Consider the following 9,826-nt stretch of genomic DNA (forward strand, 5'->3'; position numbering starts at 1 on the left):
GTGAATGTGGGCACCACAACTTGGTGATGTTTTTCTTGTATATCAGCTCGATGAGCCTTTTCTTGAAGGCCAAGAATTCATTGATGGTGTGCCCTACTTGAGCCTGGTGGAAAGTGCATCTCTTATGTGCAAAGACCGGAGCACATGGTGGCAACCTATCGAAGCAAATACTGACTATCCCTTTGCTTCGAAACTTGATTATCATTTCCTCGCTCATAATGTGCTTAGGCAAGACGTGATAGGGAAAATCCAATGCCTTAAGCGTAATATCCCGCCATTCTGGCGAAGCTGGTTGGACACACTCTATCTGTTCCTTGGGTTCTCCCCTAGGACTTGATGGCGCAGCAGAAGTTCTTTCCCTTCTTGGGCTTGATGGCACAGCGGAGGCAGCCTCTCTTGATGGCCATGTAGGCTCTTGCGGGTCCGATTCCATTTCTTCCTCTTCGAATTTCTCTATAGTCATTTGTATCCAGGGAGGATCCCTTTTCCCTTGTCCAGGACATTCTCTCCTTGAGCTTCAACTAGTTTCTTGGGCGGACTTTCCGTCGAATCCATTAACTCATCAGCCTTTTTGATCTTGGCCTTGACTGCTCGGATCTGGTTTTCGAGATCTTTAATCTTTTTGCTAAGTGAGACCTCATTCTTCCTCATAACCTCCAACTCTAGTGCGTTCTTGGTGTTCGTCTTCATATTCTAAGAAGGTTGCTAGACTTAGTGCGAGTACTTTTTGTTCATTGTTTTTCTTTGGGTGAGTGGGCGGTACTTGAGATCAATTAAGCATTTAAGCAAAACATATGAAAGCAAGTCACGCAAAGCAGTTTATAGAATTATAATACTCGCGTTCCTAAGCATACTAATCGTTTGAAACATAAATGTGCCATTTGAATCAAACCATTGCCCCTATAATCATTAATAATAGTATTCTTCCCCAAAGAGGTACAAAAGATAAAGTAATGACAGTGCATAAAATAAATCAAAGAAAAGCGTCCTCCGATGGTGGATCATGAAGCCTGATCCAGGTCAATCTTGGCCTTCTTTGCTTTCCGGAATGTAGTTTGGATATGAAGATGGGCCGAGGTCAAAGTGGCCTCCATCAAAAATCCCTTCTGTGTGAAAGTCAGTGGAGAGACATCATCTAAAGTCTTCTTCATCCGATCATCAAGCTCAATCAAACAATCTTAGTTAGCTCTAATTCATGTCTCAAACTTTCTATGACGGCTTTGTCATGCTCAATCTTTTCTAAATACTTGGCATCTCTGTCTTCAGCTCTCCTCTGAACCAAACAGGCTCGAATCTCGGCTTGTGAATCCTTTTCTTGCACACAACTGTAGAGAATAGGTCTAGGAGGAAGTGTGCTATGTAAATCTGCCTTAACCAATCTTTATATTCCATAATACAACTCGGACGAAACCTATCTTTGGCTAAGGTATCGGGACCCCAAATCATGCGACCTTTCCATTCTCGTTTGCAATCCAAAGCCCTCGGTGGACTATCGATGTCATAGCCAATGATAAAATCTCCCATGCCTCCAATCTGGAGCATGATTTGAATCATCCCAAATTGTCTCAAGACCCTGGCAGGCACATAGGGGCAAATCCCTTGAATTCCCATAAGCGGTAAGAATGAACACTTTCTACCCTTAACCACAACTTCACTGGACACAAATTCGTGGAACATCCATTGAATGCTTTCCTCTTTCAATCTGGAAAAGGTGAATGCCCAACTTTGTCTGTTTTGTTCTCTGAAGTTTGGACAATAATCCCAAAGACCATCCCTTTCGGCTGGCTTACTTAAGTGTTATTCGCCCCTAACTTTGATCATGTGCTTGAGGATCCACCATTGTAGAAGTAAGTTACACCCTTGGAAGTATTTGTAATAGTTTCGGCAGAGGCTCAAGGCTCCGTACAAATAAGCTAGTATGATTGGGGTTATTTCAAAGTATTTAGTTTCTTCTTGTTGGGTTATGCCGTAGAAGACGGCATGGGTGACCGAAATGACTCGGGTGTCTTTGGCTAAGGACCAATCGTTGGGAAAAACCATGGTTCCAAGAAAGCAATGGCGGAAGCTAAAGGTCTGGTGGCCGTCCATTCGGCATAAGTCTTGAATTTCCCGAGATGCTCCATGAATCCATTCAGGCTTCCAAACCTTTTGTATAGCTCTCTAAAGGGTATAGTAGGGCCATGGGCCCAATTAGCGTAGTCCAAGGAAAGCATTTTGCAAATTTGGGAGTAGGTGGGTTTTTCTGGGATTAAGGCATTTTGGTCGAGTTTCTTTTTTCTTTTCAATCCCGAGCATATGCTAGTCAACACATTCCTGAACTCCTCTAAAGTTGGCGTCATTTTGTCGTCGTCCCGGAATCTAAAAACCATCCTACTCTGTCCCAAAACCCGATAATTACTTCTATTAATTCCTTTCAACCCGTCATGGTCATGATGGATGTCAAGTTTCCTAAATGACATAATCCCCTTTTTCTCTTCCTGGGCATTTGGCCCCACCAAATACGCAGCAACTCCAGTGTAGTCAAAACTCAAGTTGATCGACATCTACAAAATAGAAGGCAAGGTTAATTCCCCCTACCCCCCCCCCCCCCACACACACACACTAGGCGATGGTTTCATTCACAGGCACATTACATGTTTCCAAATAGCACATAATATGAGATGCTGTGTTTTTCGGGTCATAGACCGTACTTGACACGGGGTAGTCTCCCAATCAGGTTTGGATACGTCTAAAATATCCAAACCTCCCAGTCTACTTCATATTTTGATTTGGTTTAGCTCTGACCTAGGCATATGCAAGAGTGGATTTTTGAATTGACCTTGGACCCGAGCGGACTAGACCGAGGTGAAACCATACTTTTTGCCGGAGTTGTTGTTTGACCCCGTGCAAAAGAACTTAACATTCAACGTGTGTTGTGGTTCGTTTTTACGCGGGTGAGGCATAAAATTTACTACGAGGTTGTTGGTGCTCTAATTGGATTTAGTGTTTTTTAGAGTCGCCACCTAATTTATTATGGAAAACTAGGAAAACCGGGTAAAAGATTTTTCAAACAAGAGAGAAATCTTTTTGGTACCAAAAGTTCGAGGTAAGGATTCTGGTGATCCCCTAGGGAATATTTTACGCACCCTAGTATTAAAGATCCGTAGAATACGGTTGACCTACGAGCTTCAATGTGTGATTAGTGTATTTATTTGTCAAAAAGTGTTTAGTTTTCCGTAAAAATGTCATGTCATCTCATATCATAATTTCAAGAAAAAATTAGGCAAAAATTCCCCATGTAAAAGGGGTTTTGGTTTTAAAAAGTTCACATAAGTGTTCAACTCACTTTATTTCCGGACAAAGACACACCCGGGATTTCTCCCGAGTAGAGTCGCTACTATTCTAGTCCTAATAAAATGAGTTTAGGTTTTACGGGTTTTATTTTTTTATAAGAAAGTAAGAGTAATCTCTATATTTATGTATATATATAATAAAGTTTTGCTCAGTCCAGATTTTATCACCCTTGAAGTCCATAAGGTCAAGATATATTCCACGTCCAAAATCCATCGTACCTCATTCTTGGTCCAAATATATTTCTCTCATTTTTCAGTCTTCTTGGTTTTGCGCTTCCAGGCCCAAATCCGTCACCATTTTATTAGATTTTTGTCAAGTCCAGAACCCATTTCCAGCCTTAAACATCCAATTGCCTTATTTTCTCAGTAAACAGAGTCCAGATTTTAAAATGGCTCTTTCGAGTTTGCAAAACGAAGGATTTATCACAACCCATTTTAAATCCCAAGAGGATATCACGGTTTGCCCTTTAAATGATGGAAGATAGCCCAAAATTTATTACGTTGCCATTTTTGAAGAATCATTTGGACGTTGCTCATTTTTAACCAAAATCCCATTTTTTCACTTTCTACCACTAGCCGTGTCACTTAAACAATTTGAGGAATTTTAAAATCAATCTAAGCTAGATTTGTCACGTGAAAACTGATTGTTGTCCCGGTTTAGAAAAAAAAGATTTAGCATTTTCCTAAAACACTAAACGTTGGTTTCCTAAATTCTACACATGCATAGGGGTTTCAATATTTTCCATGAGTAGTTACAAATACATATACATGAACAGATAATAATGAAAATAAAGGAGGGAACTCTGGCCGGAGGGCCTACCAAGCCCACTAATAAACTATTTTCACCCATAGTTGGGCCTTCAAATAACTTAGCTTCCCTTTCCCATTTACCTCTCAGACGGACTCGATCAAACGGGTATTGGGCCTTTGGCCCAACAGTTTTTACGTCATAGGAGGGCCCCAAAGGATAGTATTTCAGGCAACCATAGAGGGGAAACAAGGATTAGCAAGCATCTAAGCAAAAACTTAAACCTAGTAAAGAATACTTAATGTAGCAAAAATCACATAATGAAAAGATGTATATACTATTTAGCAGCAAACAATTAGACTGAAGATAACTCGCTCATATTGGGCTGAAACAGATAGAAGGAACATGCCCAAATACAAATAAGACATAGGCTCAAATATATAGAAAGGCCATATGAATTGTATTAATAGAAGAGAAGGCCCAATATTAGAAATAGATAGAAAATAAGGTTTACAAAAGTCATCTGCCTAGATGAAATTCATCACACAAACAAAGGCATACAAATTTTCCAGCCAAATATACCATAGGTGTACACCCATGGAGATGTGAAAATAGCTCAAAAAGGAAAGTTTTACCTCCTTGTTCTTGATGTCATACAAGATCCAAGGGGTTTCTAGGAACCCCAGGCATGGCAGACACTAGGGGAGGTTCAAACTTAATCCCCAAGTGCTACTTCAATTCTCCACTTATGTATTGAACCCATAATATACATAGGAGAAGAATTTGTCCCATGCTTGTGTCTTTCTTGTGGCTAAAGAGATTAAACAGAATGTTCCATATGCACAATATACAGTCTTAGAATTAATTGCCAACACCAGATTAAAATTTTAAAGAAGTAAAGAAAACATGATCTCCCTAACAAGTCACAAAGGCAGGGTTTGAAAGTAGCAAACAAATCTCAGCCCCATCAAGCTAAAAGAAAACCAGTGCCCAACTAGATATTGATTCAGGAAGAAAAAAAAGAAGAAGAAAAAGACAAGTTTCATTAACGTAGGTGATATGCCCAAATTAATCAAGCCATGCGTTACCAAATATACTAAGAAATATACCTCCCACTCAATCCCAACTATGAGTGACAGATAGTAGACAAGAAAAAGGACCCTTGTGGCAACACTTGGCTCCCACACACCTAATCAATACACAACCCAGACTTCACATAGAAGAGGAGAGCAAGAAGAAAGAGAAGAAAAGAAAGCAACACTTCCAATTCCTAGTTATTGTTAGGTGAAACCTTCCTATTTAAACAGAAATATGACACATAATCCTCAAAGACTTGCTTGTTCTCTGCCATAAATCAAGCATTACCCTTCAAACAGAATTATTATAGCAACATCCTCAAAGGAAGAACATGACTCTTAAGTTCCAATCCCCAGTATCAAAATGACTTTCTTAATAACCTTGCAAGTATTTAAACTAGTCATCAGATATCTTGTGTGGTTATGTATTAAATTCATTTGACTTAGCAATCTTGAAATAGGTAAATTAATGACAGGATGACACCAAAGAGGTTTATGAAGGACTCAGACACTTAAACCTTGTAAAATGAAGTGAAAATAGCTCTTTCACAAGTTGAAATAATCGGACAAGGCATAAGGACCATCAAATCTTCAAAGAGGCATATCTTTACCTTTTAAGATCGTACAGGAGCATAAGCAAGCAACAAGGTAGAATGCAAATGAGGATACACTTATGATAGTATTCCACTGATGGACCACAAGCATTTAAGATGACAGAGGTTCATGAAGACCAGATAAGACCAAAACCAAAAACAAACAACTTGTAACATAATCCTTTATCAAATAGGTAAAAGGGGCAAGCACATAATAGGGATAGTAAGCAAGTTCAGGATAGTTCAACGTACACTTAGACTCATCAAGGCTAGTGATAATATTCGGGCAGCCTGGTCACTTAGTGTTTACAGCTTCAGGCTTATTTTAATGCCATTTCACACTTAGCCAAGTTTATAAGACTTTTTCTATTAGTGAGATACATTGAACTATGAACAAAACCTTGTTAAGTATGGGCTTAACTAAAATACTCTTGTCAATACAATTTCAAGCAAATTACAGTACCTAATATAAGTTACTATCATATAATAAAGCAGTTTAGTCAACCCACATATAAACACCTTCCTAAAGTAGACAAGTTAAACTAGCTAATCCCATAAACATAGTTGATTAAACAAATTATGTCACTGCTTAGGCATATCAGATTAAAACAGATGTGATAGGATGTCATAACCAGTATCCCCAACTTATACCTCAGCAGGTTTAATGTTATAAGGTGTTATTACCACAAGTTTCAGCAACCCTCAACAACAGATTCCAAATGATATAGAGGGGATATTATACATATTACCCAACTTCACACATAACACAGTTTGTAGGTCCTTTTATATCCAAAGACAACATGATAGGAAATCAGTCAGCATCTTCTAATAAGAAACCTAAAGCCTTTGTTATCAGGAATATGTCCAGTAGCATTTTATCATAAAGTACTTAGCATGTTCCTAATCTCATAAACATGACCCTTAATATGAACTTTATTAACTCTAAGTGAACCAATTTACATAAAACGACCTTATGATGGCAGAAGCAAGCCAAACAGACTTGGCATATAGAATCAAACTCATGAACCACATATACACATTAGGCTAGTAAAAGGAAACTTAGCCATATAATCCCACACTAGACTTATTCATAAACAACTTAACTAATCACACAAAAACTGCATTATACAAAACAAGTATGTATAGAGTCCCTCTAAGATTAATTACATTAAACAAAATCTACATAAACTAAATAAACAGTTAGCCAAGATAACTACTACTGTAACACAGAAAAAAGAAAGAATCTAAAACATGATCCTTAATACAAGTAGACATAAAGAAGCTACATCTACATAGTTAAATAAAAAAACAGAAAGGTAAAGATTTTACCTCTTGTTGGTGCAACCTTGTCGAGAATAGGAATTAGAAACCCTTTGCTCCCAAATACAGACTCAACCACACAACACAAGCAAGATTTTAAATTTTAAACTCCCTAAACTCTTAGTTCAAAGCAAAATATTGCCAAAACTTGAGTCTAAGTTCTATATTTTTTTTTGGAAATTTTTTCTCCTCCTGAAAAATGTGGGTAAATGCCTCTTTTTATAGCAGTTCTTTAAACCCATCAAAACCTAAATTCACGATGTGGGATAAATGCCAACTATGGGATTTCCTCCTAAGCAATCGTTGTTGTAGGGTCAAGATCGAATCAAACAACAACCAAAGGACTAGATTAGGCCATCAAAGAATAAATCCAAGGAGTTCTTCATGAACCAATCAAAAATCGCGATTTTGAACACATACCAACAAAATCCATTAAGGAAGAACAGAGTTGACCGTTTGAAAACTCAAAAGAGCAAAAGAAAAGCACGCTAATACCTTGTTTGGATGAAGATTGACAAAGAGAGGGTAACACATTAATTGTGTTCCCTCAAATAGCTGAACAAATATTGTATAAAGCATACCACACACTGCACATTACCACAATTAGGACGATGATGCAGAGAGAAAATCCCCAAAGGGACCACGGCAGCTAGGGTTTACAGGGGAGAAAGGGAGAGGGGAGAGGCAGGCCTCGATTGGCCCTATTTGACTAACTAATTGATTATTTCAATTATAGCCATAATTAAACATGTAATAAGCAATTTACGAATATAGCCATAATTAATTATCCAAATTAATTATAATTAATTTGAGAATTCCCCATATAAATGGAATGTGCAGAAATAAGACCCTGGGGGGTAAAAATGATTATTTATTTTAATCAATCAATTTCCTTGAATTAAAATGGGGCAAATATTTGCTGATTAATTTTTGATAATTTGAACAATTAAATAAATAACTAATTTCTAGTTGGAATTATTAAAATGCATCATTAATTGCCGTAAAATAATATCCAAATACTCTATTATAGAAATTATCTTACCAAAATTGAGATCAAACATTATCTGCATAATTTATAAAATTATTCTGATTTTCTAAAAAAAAAACATATATTACCCCATTTAATATTTAAGCAATTAAAATAAATTATGGGAGGTCAAAAATTAGGTGTCCAGAACTGCTCCTACGGGGTTCGGGGATGGCGGGACCATTCTCTAGCAACGAAATTTGACTAACCCTGATTTTTGATTGACCTAAGTCATATTTCCCCTCATATTTATGCAATTTTCAAAATATATGGCCACACCCTGGTTTCTGGGTTTCCTACATATCTCAGGTTTCATGAAAATTCAGGTCATTTGTAGTTTGACTTAATTATGACTTCTAAATGGAAAATTAAAGCAAATTCTCAGATCCTCTGGCTATCAAGCTGGGAAGTCTGGTATAATGAGTAGGAGTGTGACTGACTCTCTGGTATAGAGTCCGCATACATATCCCTATTCTTGGAAATCAAGTCACTTGTAGTTCGACTCGATTGGAGGAAAAGGGTACCTTTTATGTGGGAATGCCTTTGTGTATTTCGGTGCGTGTCCGACCAGTTGCGGAACAATAAAAAAAACCAAGCATATAAGCAAATAAGCAAATAAGCAAACTTTTGTGTGGCCGAGCATGGTGAGGAGCGGTCTTCCAAGTCCTGGCGGGAGAGTTTGGCTCTCATGGGCACCCTATCTCGACCGGTTGCGCAAGAAAAAGTTCCACGTTTGCTCCGCAAATTTGTCTGGATTTGATTTGATCAACCTGCTCTTTGGCGGCTACCAATCTGCTTCCATCTGCTGAGTACCGTTGATTTTGGATGACGAATACTGCGGTCATCTGACCGGATTCACATCGTCTTGTTCTTTTTGGGGCGAATACTGCGGTCTCATGACCGGTTTCACATTGATCTGTCTTTTCAGGGCGAATACTGCGGTCTCATAACCGGTTTCACATCGCATTGTTGTCTTTCTGCATCCAACAGTTTATATGCATGGCTTTTCCCGCAATTGAAATAAATGGCCCTCTCGGCATGTTTATATGAATGGCCCTCTCGGCATGTTTGTATGAATGGCCCTCTCGGCATGTTTGTATGAATGGCCCTCTTGGCATGTTTGTATGAATGGCCCTCTTGGCATGTTTCTATGAATGGCCCTCGTGGCATGTTTGTATGAATGGACCTCTGGGCATGTTTGTATGAATGGCCCTCTTGGCATGCTTGTATGAATGACCCTCTTGGCATGTTTGTATGAATGGCCCTCTTGGCATGTTTGTATGAATGACCCTCTAAGAATGCTTGTATGAATGACCCTCTTGGTATGTTTGTATGAATGGCCCTCTTGGCAGCAGGAAAGTAAACGTGCAATGGCCCTCTTGGCAGTTTGTATGAATGACCCTCTTAGTAGCAAGAAAATAAACGTGTAATGGCCCTCTTGGCAGCATGAAACTAGATATGCAATGGCCCTCTTGGCAGTAGGAAAATAGATATGCAATGGCCCTCTTGGCAGCAGGAAAATAGATATGCAATGGCCCTCTTGGCAGCAGGAAAATAGATATGCAATGGCCCTCTTAGCAGCAAGAAAATAGATATGTAATGGCCCTCTTGGCAAATAAGAAGAAGTTGAATGACAGATATAGCCCCTTCGGCTCAATCGTCTTTCTTTCGTCCTTTGTTCTGGCTGTGACCTTCTTGGTCGGATATGCCATATTGTTTCAATATGACCC

The sequence above is a fragment of the Lycium ferocissimum genome, chromosome 5, assembly GCF_029784015.1.
Source record: "Lycium ferocissimum isolate CSIRO_LF1 chromosome 5, AGI_CSIRO_Lferr_CH_V1, whole genome shotgun sequence".
Classification (NCBI taxonomy): domain Eukaryota; kingdom Viridiplantae; phylum Streptophyta; class Magnoliopsida; order Solanales; family Solanaceae; genus Lycium; species Lycium ferocissimum.